The sequence below is a fragment of the Labrus mixtus genome, chromosome 17 (assembly GCF_963584025.1).
Source record: "Labrus mixtus chromosome 17, fLabMix1.1, whole genome shotgun sequence".
In the NCBI taxonomy this organism is placed as follows: domain Eukaryota; kingdom Metazoa; phylum Chordata; class Actinopteri; order Labriformes; family Labridae; genus Labrus; species Labrus mixtus.
Window position 1 is genome coordinate 25,334,113 of NC_083628.1, and position 20,838 is coordinate 25,354,950.

General features: G+C 38.2%; 1 protein-coding gene across 3 annotated transcripts in view; it reads right to left on the reverse strand.

Moving 5' to 3' along the window:
* Positions 1–20,838, reverse strand: part of cntfr (ciliary neurotrophic factor receptor) — a 222,296-nt gene that overhangs the window by 73,754 nt on the left and 127,704 nt on the right. The gene's annotated exons all lie outside the window — the stretch shown is intronic.

Consider the following 20,838-nt stretch of genomic DNA (forward strand, 5'->3'; position numbering starts at 1 on the left):
TCAGGCTTACACAGGGTATTTCAGTGTATTTATATTCAACTTATTCTCCTGCAGGGTCAAATTTCTTTTTAAGAGACTCGACCTGCAACTGATATGATCTTTTAAAAGTAATCACACAACAAACTAAAACGTAGCAGCTGGTAGAAGTAAACAGCCTTCATTGCTTTCCTGACACACACACAAAAAAAAGAAAAAGAGACAAACAATGGCTTAATTAAAATGGTTGAAGAATTTAATTTATCTAAATGTGCACTGGCAATGGCTCAAACTGTCAGGGGGGAAAAATAACATGTATGGATATTGGTTTCAATGTCACCCTAAATAAACCATTTTCATCCCTTGCTTAACACACTTCACACAACTGCCAGCTTCCTTTCTTGTGCTTTTATTGCTCGAGTCCATTTTATTTCTGGAATTCAAAGGCTACGTTTTCAGCTGTGCTCATTATTTGGAGATGACGACGGTAAACAAATTACCATGGCGCCATTTCAAGGTGTCTGAACCTTAATTACATTTTTAATAAACTCCCTGGCATGCTTGCGTATGGATGTGTGTGGCTGCTTTTGAGCACAAATTACCCACTAAGAAAAGCATTTTATGTGTGTTTGTGTGGTTGTCTGCTTTTGCTAAAGGGTAATTTGTGAACACACAGTCACAAGAACACGCCAGCAGATGAACAGATACACAATGTGCACGTACAAACACACACATGCATGGATTGCCAGATGCTAGATGGGCAGTATCTGGTGAACTCTAAGACACGATGATATTGAAGCCCCTAATGGCCATCATTAATCACATGATACTAAATCACTTTGGAGGTTAGGGAGGGAGGGGGAGGGAGAGAAGAAAATAAAATGGGAGAGAAGATAAAACATAAAGGTAAGAGAAAGAGAGAGAGAGAGAAAATTAATTTAAAAATGAGGCGAACAGAAAGTCAGAAACAGAACAGAGAGAGATAGAGCCTGCAGTAGCACTCTGTGAAATCATATGTGGAGAGATAAAAAGATAACCCAGTCTTAAATTTCTTTCATTTAAAAAACAGCTAAAAAAAAGAGGAGCACAGCACATTGCTACTCTTATTTGTTCATCACCTTCAGCCAAATAGAATAACAAGTAGATGAAGATGCCTTCACATTTTATTATGATAGATATGTGATTATAATTATAAAAAAAGAATCATCAATTTTATACAGAAATGAATCAAAAAGGAGGGCCATTTGCTTACTTTCGATACTTAGATATATGCATACTTAATAGATGCTTGTTGAGGATGGTACAGGTTATTATGTTGTTTTGTAAATTAATTTATTTTCAAGGGCAAAGCACATTGATCAGAATACACTTTAAGTGTACCAGTGTTGGCCAAAGGGTAATTGGTTTCGGAGGGCTATTCGTTCATGACCAAGGGTCCAGCTTTTCACAGATATTTTGAGGTTAAACCTGCCAATCCAAGAGCATAATATATATTTTTTTCACTGCTTGTAAAATAGTTCAATTTGCAGATGGTTTCCTTTTTTGACTTTCTTCATACTAACCCAATTGCTTAAAATTGTGATGTTATAATTATTATTTTTTTTGTTGTGTTGCTTTCTGGTTCCTAGTTGGATCTTTCTTCTCCACAGTGGAGGTAGAAACATTGTTTGTTACATAATGAAGGCGTAAATAACACAAGATATAAGATTTTGAATAGCTCATTTATAATTTAACCGGTATTACCATCAACCATATGATATTACACCAATAGCTTGAAATAGAATACAACATAATGTGACAAAATACAACAGACCCAGAAAGATGAGATTCTCCATCTTTCCTTTCTCCAGCAGCTTGTGGTTTGCTGCTTGTGTGGCGAGACTAAAGACAGCACCCATCATTAGTCGTGCAGACGTACCAACACATCCCATTTATAAACAGTCAACAACACAGAGGCCTTGAACCTGACCCAAAAAACCAAAAGGCACACATCAGCATGGCTTCAGTCAGAAGACTTAGCTTCAATGTGTGTTTGTGAGCACATCATATAACCACTGTGTGAAGGGTAAATGACTGGTTTTGATACTGCCAAGGGAAATTCCCCAGTCAGGTTATATACAGATCAACTTTCATGCGGATTTAGAGGTAGCCAAACATTGCTATGCATTTTACATTGCTTATGTCGAGTAAACAGACAAGCAGTTATACATCACCTGGAATATGAACACTGAGACGCAATGAGACAACACATTAACACATTCATATCACCCTTCTATTCTGTTGCACATAGCTGTTCTAGGTTTTTTTTTTACCTTCGACCATCTTACTTGATCCAAATACAAATACTTTTCTACTGGACTGTTTGTAATATCATATACAAAGCTACAACTTTTTTTCCACCAATCGGTGAGAAATTGGCCTCATTTGCAAGAAAGACATCCCTTAACCAGGCAGAAAGCCAAGAGCAGAACTGGAGTCATGGGTGGAAAGTCATCTACCACAGATTTCCACCATCTGCCTCAAGGTCAGCAAGCCTGACCTTGAGGCGAGAGGGGATGGTAAGGCATATTTTGTCATGATTTAGTAGTTTTGTATTTCAGTTTAGCTTCTTTTTCTTGATTTTTCCCTAGTGTTACTTGTTTCCTTGTGTGTTTCCTAGATAAGTATTAGTGTTTCCTGTTTCCTGTGTAATTTCTTATTCTTGTTTCTCTGTGTTCTAGTGGGTATTGTTGTTTCTTGAGTTCTCTGTGTCTTTAGTGTTTTATATTGTAGTTCTTGTCCTCAGTGTTTCTTGTGTTTATTCCTGCCTCTATGTGTTTCCCAGTGTGATTGCCCTCATTGTCCTCACCTGTGTCTTGTTGGTCTCACCTGTGTTTGATTACCATGTCTATTTAGTCTCTGTGTTTCTTGTACCAGATCATTGTTGTATGGTAGATGTTTGTAGATGTCAGTTTTTCCTGTGTGGTTCCCCATTGCTTGTGTTCTTCTTTTGGCCTTTTTGGATGTTTCAATTTGGACATTTGGATTTAAGGACGTTTTTGTTTCAATAAATCTTTTTGGTTATACTGCATTTGGGTCCAGTTCCCTGTTTTCCACAACCGTGACATATTTATATTCATTTAAACTGTTCTAATAATGGATTTCTTACGATACGTTACACAGGAACTGTTTCAAAGATATGATTCACAATATGGAATCTGAAGTTGTTTATTTTTAATAACTAATGATAAATGAGCACATTTAGAGTAGAAATCCATCACTACAATGCGGTCCTGTGTTTGGAATATAACCGGGTTGTGAGAGGGTTAAATTGATTACTCTCACCATGAAAGTCATTGAAGTTCTTTTGTTGTGTCATTAAAAAGTGTTATCTGTTTGACCTTTATCTCTAACGAAAATCAATAAGCTAGTAAACATGGTTATCACAAAAAAGACCTTATCGGTAGCACATCGTATCACATCCATAGATGTTTGTATATGGTACACAAAAGATACTATATAAGTGATCAGTAACTGCTTTGCATTAGCATTGTCCACACTGAGCGGACTTTGCTTACACAGGGTGATTTACAATGAGTGTAGCACAGAGGCCAGGTAGGAAAATGTTTTTGCTTTAAAGACTAAAGCAAGGTCAGGTGCAGTGGGGATTGGATGGTAGGGGAGAAGAACGTGAAGTGATTCTTCAAGAGCTGCACTTTCTATTCATGAGGGAAGACAGGAAGTGAGTGTCAGTGTGACTGAAGCAGAAGAGATGTTCCCCCACTGGAGAGCAGCAGCTGAGAAGAAGTGGAGCAGTGACACAGTCACTACAAGGGAGGTAGACACCAGTGTACAAAGGCAGCAGAGTAGAGCTTTGATTTCACTACAGTACACTGGTGCAATTCAGAAAGCTTGTCTACCTCAACAAGAGCTGTGAATTTGACAGCATAGGGTAAAGCAGGCGACCACCAAAGGGACGATGGGAAGGTTGAATTAATAACAACAACTGGGAAAAGGTAAAGGGTTTATATGTGGGGTCATTATAAGGAAGCATGTGCAATGTTTCATCTAATTTGTATCAAGAAGCAGCCCCTTCATGTCAACTGCATATGTATCATTTGTTTAATGTTCATAAATGATGTGTCTTTTTCTGTGTCACTGTGAAACATAGTTTTGTTGTGACATTTTGCCAAACACGCTCTTGTATCTTAAGAGTCATTTTAATCAGAGAGGTTGAAAAAAACCCAACATAGTTTAAATAAGTATTACGTAATTTCAGGTTGACAATTGTTCTGCACAATGACGATAGGAATCTTTAACCATGCAGATTTGGTATTTGGTGACTGAGGGCTACATTTCATTGACTGCACAGTGACGATGCCAAAAAAGAAAGGATTCAACCCGGGCAGGAATTAAAGATTTATAGAAAATAGCTTTAAGGTCTCAGAGCACATACAGTAGATACAGCATTTGGTATGAGTGTAGAGGATGAGGAAAGCTCAAAGGGTTAAAGTTGTCAAGAGAATAGAAAGGCTTTACTCTTTCGGCACCTTTTTGTGGTTCAAGGCATCAACTGAAACCTGAACCAGAAGACTGTCTACGTTAGCACCAAAAACAAGAAAACAGTGGCTCAGCAAATGTGCTGCATTTACCAACAATAACGCCCTAGCTCATATAATTTACATTTAAATAGATATACAACAAGATAGAGCATTTGCTATATGTGATGGAAGTCACAACAGCCATTAAACCAAAGATCAAATGAATAATGACATTCTACAGCACATTACCCTGGTGCCTTCACCCCATGACACCAGTATGTAATCAAATAAATTATGTTCCATTTACCCACGAGGCCATTAATCCCAATTTAATGGCTGAGCTTTGCATCAGCATTCACTTTCGATAGCCTATATTACCTTCCACCTTTGAGGACAGAGGGGTAAGTCTTGAAGGCTTGATTTGGCGTGTTTCAAAAGCTGTACACATTGCCCTTGACATTGCTACAGCCTGTATTATCAGTTTTATAATAGGCATCGACCTGGCTTCCAACATCTGAAGGATATCTGAAGATATAAAAAAGTTGTTGTCATGTAGAAACCCTCAAATGAATAATTCATCTTTTTGCAAACTGCAATATAGAGCTGACATCGTCTCCCTGGAAATGTATCTTGAGCCTGGAAACAAGTTAGACCACTGAGATTGAATTCTGTAATGACGCTAGCGGCCAGATCTAATAAGCTCTTCTAATACCATTTCTAAAAGGGTATTTGATGCTAGAGGTGTTTGACGTTAGCCAGTCATTAACCTGGAGGTCACAGAATCGAGACAGTAAGGACAAAGCAGGAATTTTCTGCACAGAAGATACAATGGCCAGAGTAAGGTTGCTGGGTGAAAATACGTTTTTATCTCTGCTACTTTTATTTCACAGATATAATTGCTGTAGTTAGTTTGCAGATTATAATCAAACATGTGAAAGCTCTACATCATATTTAACACTGAGCATATAGTTGACTGTACATAAAGCTGCAGAATTTCATTGGAATGAAGGGTCTCTACTTCTTTTTTGGCGTCAGATTGCTACTTTTCCTTAAATCAATGTTTTAGCCATTTATTGCATCTTACAACTGTTTGCTTTGAAGACTTATTTGATATGGGTGTAAAAAAAAGTCCTCTGTGCTCGTAATTTAGACACCACATCATTTCAGACATCACTCTTCAAAGATGTATTACATTTCAAAGTCAGATTTTAAGTCAGATTCTTTCTTAACAGATCAAACGTTCTCCACATCTCCCTGTAATTACCAGAATATAACTGCGGGGGGGGGGGGGGTCTATAAGAACAAACTGGTGAATGTTTGAGTGTGTACACAGTACGGATGGCTTTGGATGAATTAGTTCTTATATGTGTGTCTAAATGTGCCCAAAACAATCTATCAGAAAATCTGCTTTGTATTCATGCATCTTACATACTTTGTGTATTTGTTCTCAGTTGTGTGTGCGTAAGGCTCTGTGAGTGTGTGTCTCCCTGGGAGTGTTATGTATCTAATTGCTGTATCTTTAATAATTTACATTCCCTACTCTCTGATGCTTATTATTAAGAAATGAGGGAATTACCCCCAGCCGTATGAGTGTGTGTGCGCATGAGCATGAGCATGTGGTGTGTGTGTGTGTGTGTGTGTGTGTGTGTGTGTGTGTGTGTGTGTGTGTGTGTGTGTGTGTGTGTGTGTGTGTGTGTGTGTGTGTGTGTGTGTGTGTGTGTGTGTGTGTGTGTGTGTGTGTGTGTGTGTGTGTGTGTGTGGTGCATATATGACTGTTGGGATAGTGTGCGTTTGGGTGTGAGCAAATTGTTAGGAAAGTATGTATTTTTGTATCTTAATAGTGTGCATGTATGTCCGAGCACATCATCACTTCATGTTCATGAATATGTATGTGTGTTTGTGTGGTTGTATCTGGGTGTGTGTGTGTGTGTGTGTGTGTGTGTGTGTGTGGGTGCATGGACCTCTTCCGACCATTATTGTAAGTGTACATTATTTATTGTGGCCTGCCAAGATCATTATCAACAGAGAGCAAAGATGGACAGGGGGCGAATAAAGGCTGAATGGAGGAGCAACAGAGGTGTGTTTTCTAATATTATATTCACTGCGTACCATTTCAAGTGATTTTTTTTGTTTACAACCCAGCTTTAACATTCTGTATTTTTACTATTAATTTGAAATTACTTGAACACAATAAAACAAATGACTCTTAAATCCGCCCTCAAATCATCTAAAATAATTTTCCCCTTATCGTTTGACATAACCTGAGTCATGCCGAATAGAAGCTCGAGGGGGAAAGTGAAACAGTGCTGTTTGTGACAATGACCAAACTGCAGGATGTTGAGCCAAACAGTGTATTTAAATTACAATATCTTAATTTTACTAGTCGACCAACAACCCCAAAGAGATAGGTTAATTCTTTAACTCTTTATCCCTTGATTCCTGAGTTATTTCAAAATAAGTTATTCCAGAAATTTCATTGAAAGAGGGCTAGTGGTCACTATCACAGTTTCATGAGATAAATCAGAATTAAATGCTAGGGAAACCTGGACATGGCTTTGACAGCAGGTTGGTTAAACGAGCCAATATGAATCACATATCCACAAGAAAAACACAGATTTCAACATGTGAGGGGATACTACCTTGCCAAGGATTAATGTTGAACAGATGTTTATATGAGTCTGGATGTTTTCTCTTTAAATTTCCCACTAATACTGAAGAACACCTTCAAGATTTTCTTCTCATACACCTTCAGGCAAATTATTAGTCATGGTAGACGTTTATAATTAAGAGTGTAAGTAGAAGGGAAACCAACCATTTACATCATGTAGCATCTGACATGTCAATAAAAGAATGAAGTGATGGTAAGCATATTAGTTTGGTTAACAAGAAAAATGTGTTGTGTCCATACAATCGTATTTACTAGAATCAGGGACGGATGGTCGGCAGCTCCTTTTTCAGAGAATGTTTACAATGCTCAAATCATCATTCACATTTAATAAACTGAAAGTTCCATTCAAGCTTTTGTTCCAGTTCCTTTTATGCCTTTGCTTTGAATTTCCAATAAGCACGTCTTGAACCATGCTGTTTTAATATGGTGCATGCCCAGTTGAACAGTGCAATATTAATAACAATTCTGTCTTCATTTCCCAGGAGCATTTTCACATTGTCAACTATCGCTCCTCTTATTGTAAGTCAGTATTGTAAAATACCACTGGGAAACTCAGCCTTAAGCAAAAGTGAATGAGGTTAATTATTTCTTAATAAGCTTTAAGAGATAATGTGAGTAACTATTGAGGCAAGACAGGGTTTTTCAATTATTGCTTCAGCTGAAAAAAAAAATCCATACAATATGATTGTGATTATGAGAAAGATAAGAAGGTCTGAAACAGGCCAAGACAGAAAGAGAAAGCATAATGATGTGCTTAAGATGAAAAATAATCCCCACAGAAAGAAATACATGAAGAGCCCAGGCCGATAAATCCAATTTTGAATCTAATCTTAAATGTTCTGTCTGCATTGTAATTAACAAATGACTTTTCATTTGGGTGATAACAGTAATATATCTGCTCTAATAATGAGGTGCTTGTCACTGTAAAAACGCAGACAAGGAAATGTGAAGTAATGGTCATTTTCTATCCAGCAACACCATCTTTGCAAGAGTGTTCAATACTTTTTTTTTTTTTTTGCATTACGCATCAGGAAGCATACGTCATACAAAAACAATGCCAACAGCACAACACACTTTATCAAGGCAGAGCTTTTTCTCTTGTTAGCTGTACTTTCATGAATTATGAAGTGTAAAAGTCTGATCTGACAACAAATTGTAGAGTACAATGTTGCTCAGATGTTGGAAAAGTAACAAGCTTGAATCGTGAAAGATACATATCAGACAAACTGAGGAATCGACAGGAGGGACCCTCAGAGAATGAGAAAGAGTTGTGTGTAAGACAAGAGACAGGCAGGCTCGGAAAATTGAGAAAATGTAGAGGGAGAGAAGACAAAGAGAACTCTGAAGCAGGGTGAAAGAGAAGTGAGAAAACAGACTGAGCATGGAGATGCAGACTGGCTCTGATAGCATCTTTCTCTCTGATTAGCACAATATATCTTCCCTTCCAGAGATGCTTACAGAAATGATATAATTTATCTACTGAGTTTTATGATACAGCTGATACAGCTGATCTCCAAATGTTCGTATGCACACACCTATAGCAGAACCTGACTGGGATATCGTGTGTGTTCCTCACCTATAAACATGTATTATTTATCGCTCTCTCTGTTAACAAAGTATTGAAGGAATGCTTTGTTTTGTGATTTTTCATGTTAGCTGCGTCTTGAAAAATCTGTGCATGTTGTTATTCTTCATCCTAACACAGCTCCTAACGTTAAGCATTCACAGGAAGTGGAGTAACATATGGTTTCTGCAAATGGGTAAGTATAAGAACAGCTAACAGATTCTCATTATTTATGCTAACGCAGATAATCTCATGGTGGAGGGATAGAAAGTTTGCTGATATGGGACTTAGAGTGCATAACATTACATCTGCCAGTGGTGAGGAAACTCAATACGTGAGTTGATGATTGGAAATGTTCAGATGTTTTTCTGATTTTGGGCACAGTACACTAGAAGTTTTTTGGCTCAGTACAAAGATCAATTGTGAAAACTGTAAAGTGAGTCGAACTAAATGTCATCACATTTTTTGTTTCTTTTGCAAAAACTCAGTTGATACATGTTTTTGTCATTAAATGACAACGCTCCCGTTGTTAAAAGAATGTTATGTGGGACATTTGTTGAAAACGAGATAAAAATGTTGAGTTGGAACTGTGGGAAACAAAGTGTCTTTGAACAAAAAAAAAGAAAGAGGGTTTCTCCATGCCCCGTTTCCCTATTAATCATTTTCTGAGAGCGAATGTTTTTTTCCTCCCTCACCCCGGCATGCTAAACAATGAGATGCAGATACTCATTCTGACAGTGAATCAAAGAGCAGTTTCACACCTTTGATTAGCAACAACAGACTTTGGGGGAGCAGAGAGGAAGACATTCCTTATAAGTGCTGTCAAAATCCAAACTGACAGATTACTTGTTATGTATTATTGAGCATGCTTCTTCATAACAATGTGCTGTGGTTGGGAATCATTCTGTGAAAAGACTTTTCAGACTTTAAACATCCTACACTTCTGGTTCAAAAATTAGGACTCTAGTTTGATAGATGAGGAAGTACGACTGTCTTATCACTGCTTAACATCGATTAATGTTTCATTTGATTTACCTTTGTCCTTTTGAATTAGTGTACAATGTGAAGGATGCATCTGAATCAGGGACTCTGCTGCCATTTGATCTCACAGTGACTTCCTTATACACTAGAATTAAAATATTACACATTTATGGAAATTTGACACAAAAGACGCAAAATGCCAGAGCAGATATGTAACCTAGATATTTGTAAAACCCCACGACAGCATTTTGCAATACACCAAACCCACTTCTCATTAGACGTATCTGAAAGCCTGTCTGTGTTTATTTCTATACACTGCTATAGAAACACCACACTCACATAGCAATCACCTGAACTCAGAATGCACATGTGAAGACACATGTTACCTATCAGATCACACAGGAACCAGAGCTTGAACACCCTGAGTAGGAGTCAGGTTTGCTCTTTGGTGTGCACAACAAAAGAAGACAGTTTTGGAGAAAGGGTTTGCAGAAGAGGAGTATGAAGAAGAGGTGGATGAGGAAGAGGAGACAGAGGCAGGGGAGAAGGAGGAAGAGGAGGAAGAGAACAGAGGATGGACACTAATTGCAGCACTGTAAGCGTTGTCTTGTTTATGTCCTGTCATCTCCACTTCAGTACTGAGAACAAATCAATTTGTTTCCCCGTTGCTTTTGTGCCTATATTTACAGCATGCTAAAATCTGTAAAGCTAGATATATCATTACAAAAAAAGGTGTTCAAAGTGTTTAAGCTTGAGCACAGCCTTGTGTATTTGCGATGAAAAGATGTATTTATTTAGTGTTTGTGTGTAAAGTTCAGAAGCAAACCTAAAGCATAGTCTTCAATGTAGTGAAAGGCAATGCTTGCTTTTGCAAGAAATTTAAGATTTTAAGTGTACTGTATATGATTTTTGTTTTCTGTGTGTGGAATTTTAACAAACAGGATATTGGTTTCAGGAGCTGTGTTTTTGCAATAATTAAAAATTGTGAGAATGATTCATTAAGAGCTCATAATGAATTAAACAAATTCAAGGTTAAAAAATAATTAAAGGTTTAGCTTTTCTTTAAGGTCGAGTCAGTCAATGCTACAAAGAGTTAACCCCACAGAAGTGTTCTATTTGATCAGCTTTTGTGTGATATGCCCTCCCTAAATCAAGGATGCTAAAAAAAGGGAAATTTAGGCAGATGAGATGAGCAGGAAGGTTTTCATAATGTAAGAAAGCACCAGGAGGTCAAATGACACTGGCTGCTGATTGCTTTGATTGAAAAAATAAAATAAAAAACAGAATCTGATGTTGAAACATTTGAAGACAGAAAAAATACAGGCAGATTGGAGACAATGATGAAAAGCAGAAAGAGGAGAAAGAGTGCTGATGTACACATCCAAAGATGCACACATCAACATGTGCCTAAAACTGCAATGTTCACACATTTCACAAACTACACAATAGATAATTAGGCTTGAACTTGCTTTTTCAATATGTGTCTATGTGGTGGCCTGTGTGTGTGTGTGTGTGTGTGTGTGTGTGTGTGTGTGTGTGTGTGTGTGTGTGTGTGTGTGTGTGTGTGTGTGTGTGTGTGTGTGTGTGTGTGTGTGTGTGTGTGTGTGTGTGTGTGTGTGTGTGTGTGTGTGTGTGTGTGTGTGTGTGTGTGTGTTGACAGTTTGAAGCTAAGCCTGCACAAATAACTGCAGCACAAACATGAACCTCACACAAGCATACACGCACACACACACACACACACACACACACACACACACACACACACACACACACACACACACACACACACACACACACACACACACAGCTCCAATACAGTCCACATTCTTGTCCAGCCAAGACCAATATCTCTGTGTTTTTCCACAATAAGAGCAGCTCATTCGACACAGGAGCTATGTTTGTGCGAGACTCCTTTCATCCTCCCACCGCAACATGTGTGTGTCTGTAAGTGTGCGTGAGCATCCAGAAGGCAGTGTTTGTTTATCCTAAACACAAGCCGGGTTTCTACTTCCCATAACCCTCTCCTTCACATCATGCACCTCAGGCCTTTCTGTCTATGAAACATTTGTGTTAAGGATTATCTCTCTGGTTATGAGTATTAATAGTTTAACCACATTTTAAGATACAATGCCAATTTTTTACAACTTGTGTTTTCTTTTTATTATAACTTTCCAGCTGTCAGTTGAATTATACTCTTTCCTCTTTTTCTTTCGCCTATCCTTCCCTCTGCTTTTCCTTCTTTCTTTTCCCATGCTGTTGTGTTCTGTGGGTATATCTGTCCTCTGGGACACATCCCATTTAGCCATAGTCCAGGCTTGCAGCTGCCTGGTCCCCAGAGAGTGGACCAACAAGCTGGTGTAATTGAGACATCTCCAAGAGGATAGGAGTGCTGCAGCACGGCAAGTCCTTTGGTTTTTACAAAACACAACAGTCCTTCATTTGTCCTTGAAAATAATGTACATACACTATAGACCTGGTCCAGCTTGAGCTTGCACTGTTACTATACTACCATTAATATTAGTCTGCCTCTCCAAGTAACCAGGGGCATGTCCAGAGGGGCGGCATGGGCCCCCTTTGAAATCTGATGGGCCACCCCAGGTGCCACCCTGAAATCCTAACCATGATTGGCTATTTGTCTTTTGCCAGGACTTAAGTTCCAATTAAATGTTGGAGCTGTGTTGTAACATGCTACTCGTAGTTTTTTCTTTACCGGTCAACATTTTCTGTTTTATAAGTAACTTGAATTAAAAATCAATACTTTGCACATCTATTTTATATGTCAGAAGTATTAAGGAATGTCTTTCAGACTCTTGCACACTGTATAACCAGCAATGAACCAACTATGTTTCAGTCACATTGCAAATTAATGTACTTTTGCTAGTTGGATAGTGTGTGCCAGAGTTAGAATTTTTGCAATTTGTAATTTTTAAAGTACTTAAAATTGTGACTTTGGACATGACTTACAAGTTGCTATTCTCTTGTTTAACTTAAAGGAGATATGACTAATAGAGATAGAGTGGGTTAGTTCATTAAATTATTCTGAGTGTGTGTGTGTGTGTGTGTGTGAGTGTATTTGCTAACTGTATGCTACCACTACATACAATATGTCATGATCCCAATTGAGCCACCCCAGTAAGAAAGTCTAGACACGCCCCTGCTAGTACCACTGTAGAACTATTACTATTGCAGAATCTGGTGTTACTTCAAGAATTGCAATTGTCACGACAAGTACTACAATATGCTCTGTTCATTTAGTAATGTTGAAAGAGCATCAGTCAAATTCCTTGTATGTGTAAATGTACTTGGCAATAATTCTGATTCTGATTTATAGTAGTTGTTTCTTCTACCACAGCTGTGTTTCATAAATGAACACTATTCCTCATCCAGTTTATTGTTAAAACTCATCCTTAATACAGATTGCATAACAGTTGCTTAAAATGTGACTTTACTGGGGGCGCCGGTAGTCTAGCAGTTAATGCAGAGGCTTGAGGTTCAAGTCCGACCTCTCTCTCTCTCTTACCAGTTTCTGACTCTATCTCCTGTCCCATCTCTAAATGCATACAAAAAAGCCCAAATATATATCTAAATCTTTAAAAAACTGACAACACTAAATGCCAACAAAAAAATACCAATATCATATTACTTGTTACTACTTCAATTTTCCTTTGAAGTCATGCTCAGATTGGGAAACTCATTTGCTGTTAGTGTAAATTTTAAGTATTAAAACTATGTTCAAGTTTGAAAGCATAATAAAGGGACCATTTTAAACAAAGATCAAATATTTTTAATTTCCAAATGATCAGCAGCTAAAAGGAAAACAAGAATTAAAAAATGTCCTGGACATTAGTCCATAATTCAAGGTAAAATAACATATATCCTTCCACTAATTTTCCAACATTTGATGACTCATTAGCTTCTATTAAATAGCTTCCATTAGTACTGTATCTGGTCCATATAGCTACATTGTGCTACCCTTAGTTTTCAGGTGCATAAACACTTCAAGTTTAATGTCATTGATTGAATTTCCCTGGCAGAAATACCTGCTGTAGCTTACAATGTTCATTGTGGTAAAATTGTAAAGACAGCTTGATCCAGCAGCTAAACATATGACACAAGCTCCCCATTACAAATACTACAGCTAGCATATGCTGCAGGTCTATTGTCAAGTGCATAAAGGTGATTATAATGTTGTTTTCATCCTCTTTGCAAAACAGAGGGGATGTGTTATTTCAAAACTAATCCTTGAAGTCAGTCACCACTGAGCAATAACTGCATGTGTTTATCTGCAGATAAACACATGCACACACAGTTTACAATAGCATTGCTATTACTTGCCAACATTATTTGGCTTGTAAAGACACTTAAACAGTCTTGTTCAAAGACACGTTGAATCATAACATGATCTTAATGACATAATATTAGCTTTAGGACTCACAGCTACCAAAGAGGTTTTTCTTTGCTCCAAGGAGTGGTTCATTGCGGATAGCATGCCATCAGCACATCTTAAAGGGACAGTAGACTGCCTGTATATTACTATTGCTTTAACAAGTCAGTGAGCGAGTGAGAAACAATCTCCTTGGGAAGTGCAGATTAGTTTGCTGAATCAAATTGAAATGGCCGAATAGACCAAATGGAGAAGTTACTTTTATCCTGAAGCATGAAATGATGTTAGGGCCCAGTCCATTAAACATATAAGGAAATATACAGAGAAAGACAGTGACCATGCTGTTCATGCATGTACGTATATGTTGATTTCTACATGTACATCCACACATGCACACAATTGATTCTCTACTCTATTACACACAAGTATGTTCATTCTTTTCCGCTTTCCTTCCCTTTACACAGACAGACACACACTGTCTTTGTCACACACATAACTACAAACACACCACAGGTTTGTTTACTCCAGCTACTGTAGAAGTCAGGAGGCTTATTAATAAGCTTATTGTCCATACCCTACCTTCAAAGCAGCAATAATAATCTAAACAGGAACTTATAATTATAATTTTGAAAAAAGAGATTGAAATTGAGATGTATGTTTATCTGAATTCAATCGGAATATGTTTTTATGAGTCGTATGCAATGTCCTATTTTAAGCTTTCTAATTGATGCCAAATAATTTAAAATGTCACAATAATAATATATGCCTTTATAAGAGATATCATATCCCTGGATATGAAATGTCAAAAAGTCAAACCTCCACCATATAACACCCGAACAAGATGTTCTCTCTATGTTCTGTAACATTGACTGACCTTAACTCCTCATCGCTAGCTTTTTAAACTGCCTCAGTCTAAAATGGTCGTATACATTGAATGCATCCCTGAAGATTCACAACCAATCTGTATTTAATAATAAAAAAATGCATATCTGTCAGCATATTAAAAATACTATTATTCATTGGAGTTTTAGTTTACTTATTTCACATTATTTATGCAGCTTTATTCATAACAGCAAATTATGGTTTTAATTTTTGTGATAAAGTATTTAGTTCTATTTAAGTCTTTGTGCATTCTGCATGTCTTTTTGCAAACACTATATACTATTTCAAGGCATGGTAAGACACATCTAAACATCACTTTATGTCTACATAGATATAACAATAAGAAAGAAGGACAGACCATTTTTAAAGATGATGTGACATGTTAAGATTTCAATTTTCTTCTGTAGTCTCCGGTATCAGTTGGTATATTTATATGAATATATCTGGCATTGAAACAGACAACAAGATAAAGAAAAAGACAACAAGCAGTCTCTACATAAGATGCCTTAAAAGACGTTTGGTTTTAGGGTTGGGAGTGTATTCATTTGACTGAATGTGTCAGGGTTGGTTGAAAGGGTTCAGCAAGAACGGGTTGTTTTACCTCTTTCAACCTTTGATATTTGAATGTCTCTAGGAGCCACATACACAAACACAAAAAAACAGCCAGTGAGCATGTTTTCATGGATATCTGACCATTTCTCGGTAGCTTGACGTCAATAGAGAAAACTGCTCAACCTCACCGCTGGACACTGAACCAGGGGGAATACTTTCTGGTCAAAGGCTCTCTTTTCCTCCCTTGTACTCTTTCTCACTGTCTCTCTCTCTATCTCACGCAAATGCACAGACACACAAAAATACAAACAGAGGATCGTCAAAGGGGTGAGATGGCCCAGAAATGTGTATATGAGTGGACACTAATCAAGAAAGAACAGGCCTTTACCTTCTTTGTACATATAACACACAGTGACAGCTACTGACGCACACAACCACACACATGTGCACACAAAAATGCAGCTGCAAATTTTGGCATAAACAAAGAAGTGTATACACACCCACAGGGACAGAGTGACACATTAATGTGAAGCACACAACAAAGGCACCCACAAGCAGCAACACATACACAACCAATACATACAGCACACTCACACACGCCGCACTCATTTCTGCTTTGCTGCATGTCAACTGTAGAAAAGCGGAGCGAACAGAGGAGACAAGATAATAATACAGTCAGTCGGTTTATTCCACTACCTCTGGATGGGTAATTAGAGCCAGAAAAGGGAGGGAGACAGGAAAAGACAGAGAGAGAGAGAGGGAGAGAGAAAACAGAATGTACCCTTGCAACCTTCAGCCGATTATCTTAGTTTTTCAATATGGAAGAGTTTATTTTATTCACTTTTTAAATTAACAAAACTAATGTCCTTTATTTAGAGTCCTGTAACACCTGTCACTTTACTGATGGTTGATTTATGCTAAATGAAGAAGGGTTCTACTGAAATGACAGGAAGAAGAAGTACATTTTTAAAAAATGGACACAGAACCCAAACAAACGTGTTGGAAAAGTTAAAAAAAAAAAAAAGGCTTAGGACTGCAACATACTCATCTAACACTGCCAATTACCACATAGACTTCCATGGTTTTGTTTCATGCAGAGCATTTGAGTGGAACGGAGCTGGAGCATTGCAAATTTAATTGGAGCAAGGAGCAGCATATCAGAAGACGAGATGTGATGCCTCAGCTGCTCAAGTTCAACCGCTGAAGTTTGCTCCACTAGGCTTTAATGCCACCAAAAAAAACAAAAAACCCATGAGCCTCATGTTTTTGACATGAACTGTGGGCACTTCCCAGAATGCTCGAGGTTGTCCAAGTTTCAACTTCAGTCTTGTCACACCAGAGTCACACAGACACAAAAAGCCTTGAGGGGTAGATATGTTCACTTGAAGTGTGCTCTCAAGAGAGAGTACGCAAATGTGTTTAACTTTCTTCCTCAAACATTCTATTTTTACTTTCAATAGCTATATCTATTTCAGTACTCAAGGTCAGCAGGTTAGAACAGTTATATGGCAACAGAATGTGCACAGGTAATGGTTCCCTGTGCTTTAAGTCTAATCCTCTCTGATCACAACTATGTTTCTGTGTCTGCTCTTCTTTTGGTTTCAATGCCATCATAGCTGCACATTCATGTTTGTATTTGTATTTTAATAATAGATTTCATATTTCTCTAGAGGAGGGAGTACAGAAACTATTTGACTTTTTCTCATCACCACTTGCTCAATTTCATTTTTTGGCTAAATCCTCACAAAAATCCTGAATCCTGTCTTTGATCTACACTGTATCCTGCGTTGGGCTCCTGTTCCTTAAAAATAAGCTCATCTGTCTTTAGCTGTGCTTTATCTTACTTAAGTCTCCCTTGACTTCAACTTCTTCCTGGGAGACTTTTGGTATACCAACCTGATCTGCAGGCTGGTTATTAACTTCAGCTATACACTTTTGCACTTGCAGCCTTAGCTCCTTTTTTTTTTTTTACCTGTCTGCACTTGAACTCTACACTTGTTCTAAAATGTTACATTACAAATTACAAGATATTTACTGTAGCAATCCCCTGAGATTATTATCTGAGTTTCAGTGTGAATATATTGAAGGATAACACTGATTAATTGATGTTCAAAACTATCCACGAGCACTGTAGATGAAGATTACTACATCAGAATATATACTTGCAGACATTACAGCAAAAGCACATTAAACACAGACTGTGAAGTCACATGAGAATTTCATTTGAAGCTTATATACACCAAACTATTGAGAGAAAGATGAGAGGAGAAGAAGTGGGAAATATGGGATGGTCCAGGGAGCAGAGTAAGAGGATTAGAGCAGGAGAAAGGGGGGAACCAGGGGAACAGGCCAGAATATTAAGATGTGTGGAGGAAAGAAGTAGAAGCAGGCATGCAGGGGCAAAATATGAAACATGGTTGAGAATAATGGATGGACACACTGGTGGTGGGATACAATAAAGAATGATGTAAAAAGAAGAATACTGGACTCAAGTCTTGAGAAAAGACGACCTTGGCTGAGCTTCAATTGTAATCTGGATCCCTGGTAAAGTGCATGAGTATCTGTGTTAGCTAACATTTGCTCCTTGCTGCTTAACGTCTTATCCACAGCAAATGTAGCTTTTAGCCTGATGGGTAGATTTTTATTTTTCATGCCTTCATGCTTACTTGTGTTGCAACCCAATCTCTCTCTCTTTGTTGCTCAGAAACAGCAAAAAAGTGAGAGGAAAAGCTAAACAATCGGTCTTAGCAGATCACTCCTGATAGCAGACATATACACAGAGGCCAAAGCACACAGTGATCTTTTTTTGAGTTTCCCCCATGGCTTCCATTGACTTCTCAAACCAGGCCCATTTTAGCATTTGTTATGGTTGTCTGCTACGATAAAGTGATGGGAGTTGCTGTTGTCGTGCAAATAGAGCAAAAATGGAGAGGAAAGGAATTGGCGATATGGAGCGGAACAAAAGAGGAGAAAGTGTTATGGCAGGAGAAAGACAGAGAGTGGAGAGAAATGCAGTGACACTAATGCTAAGGATGAATGTGCAGAATAAGAACTTAGAAACATTGCAATGGAAATCCACTGGTAAAATTACCTTTTGCTAAATATTTCACTGTTTGTGACTGCAAAACTGCAATGTATTGACGCTCACATTACTACACTTCCAGACAAACAGTGTAAGCTTTATTGATTCCTGTAGGAAAGTTATATTTTCCTTTAGAGGTGGATTATGCTGAAGAAGGTCTATCCTGCTAAATGTCACTTGGAAGCCCCTTAAAACTCCAAAAAAACGTGTTAACTTAAGAACTTTTGTGAAAGTTAATAAATCTGAAACCTGGTCAAGGTTTTGGCCTTTGTCAGTATGAAAGGGACAAGATGTAGATTCAGTTTCCTTCAAGTCTGTATAAACCACAGACATGTTGTGGTAGTTCCAACAGTAAAATACATCAATTATCCAGGCTTTAATAAAGAATGTCTTCAATGTGCAGGCGATTTCAGAATAACACTATGAAATGCTTGCATCGTTCAATCCTCCAGGTCTTACCTTTCAAACGTGCAATTGCTTTCCCGCTGACAGAAATGAAACCCAAGAGAGCTGAGGGTGACACACTGTTGAATTACATTTTAAGACTGTGTAAATTCTCAATGCAGGTATTTTCTATTTATTATGATTGACCGAGTACTGGGACAGGCAAGGAAGGTAATTAAAATGGCAGCTGAGTAGTTCTAGCTCTGGCCTTACATGTGAGGCCAAATTCTTCCTGGTTTAAACAGGAAGTCCCAGAGGAGCTCTACGTATTCACCAACCTCCATAGTGATCTGTCTGCAAGGAGACAAGACAATTCCATTACCCAGAGATATAGCACATGTCCCCTGAGTGTGTGTGTGTGTGGGGGGGTTCCACACAAAAACAAGCTGCCTAGGGAAAGGAAATAGATACCAATTGGTTGCTTTTGTGTGTGTTTATGTGTGTATAGTGTGTCCGCGTGTGTATGTGTGTGGAAATAAGTTGCCTGAGGGTAAGAGATGTGCATCAATCTAACAAGAGAACTCACTCCTCCTTCAACTCATCCTTAGTGAAGCTCAAGGCGACCAATCAATGTGTGTGTGTGTGTGTGTGTGTGTGTGTGTGTGTGTGTGTGTGTGTGAGAGTGTGTGTGTGTGTGTGTGTGTGTGTGTGTGTGTGTGTGTGTGTGTGTGTGTGTGTGTGTGTGTGAGAGTGTGTGTGTGAGAGTGTGTGTGTGAGAGTGTGTGTGTGTGAGTGTGTGTGTGTGTGTGTGTGTGTGTGTGTGCGTGTGTGTGTGTGTGTGTGTGTGAGAGTGTGTGTGTGTGTGTGTGTGTGTGTGTGAGTGTGTGTGTGTGTGTGTGTGTGTGAGAGTGTGTGTGTGTGAGAGTGTGTGTGTGTGTGTGTGTGTGTGTGTGTGTGTGTGTGTGTGTGTGTGTGTGTGTGTGTGTGTGTGTGTGTGTTTGCGGTCTTGGATGGGCTGCATTTGAGGATAAACATTTGATTTAACCAACAGAGCACGGATAGATTATCTAAATGTGAACTTAATTAGTGCTCCCAATTTAATTTCACTTAAATGATATCATTGGGTTAAGATAGGAGTCCGGGAAACACATATATTAGTTATAACTAAAGAAGAGGGAGAGGCCTATACCACTATGTCTTTAGATTCTATTAATACTGTGTTTGCATCTTCATGGTTGTTTTTTTTAAATGATATGTTAGTGCAAACATACTGAGGCAAAACCTGGTTTTGGGTACGTAACTAGTTTTGCTACAGACAGCAGTTGACCTGTGGTTCAGACGGTTCACCATCCCCACATGGAAACCTCAGATGCGTGCAATTTTTTCATTATGGGTAAAAGAAATTAGGCCAAAAAAAGTTCCACAAAATTGCTACTGTTATCTAAAAGTGTAAATTTATAATTTTGGGGTTCATAATGGAATAGCAGATACAAATGCAAGGCTAGTTGCAGATTGTTGTTAGATTGAATGAGAAGGGAGCATCATGCACTAACATCTTTCTCTTGTGTATAACTACAAATATATTTGTATATATCTGAACAGATTGTTTAACGCTGCTGTACAGGATTGCTGCCAACAAAGTTTTGTTGTGTTCCTTTATACTATGACAATAAAGAGTCTATCTATCTATCTATCTATCTATCTATCATTTGCAACCTTCTTGTTGAGTTTTCCATTTTTGTTTTGCAGGGGGATTTTGATCCAGCCACTAACACACACAAGAACACACACACACACACCTTAAGCCATATGGATGTTCCCTGATAAAGCGACCCACACCACCAG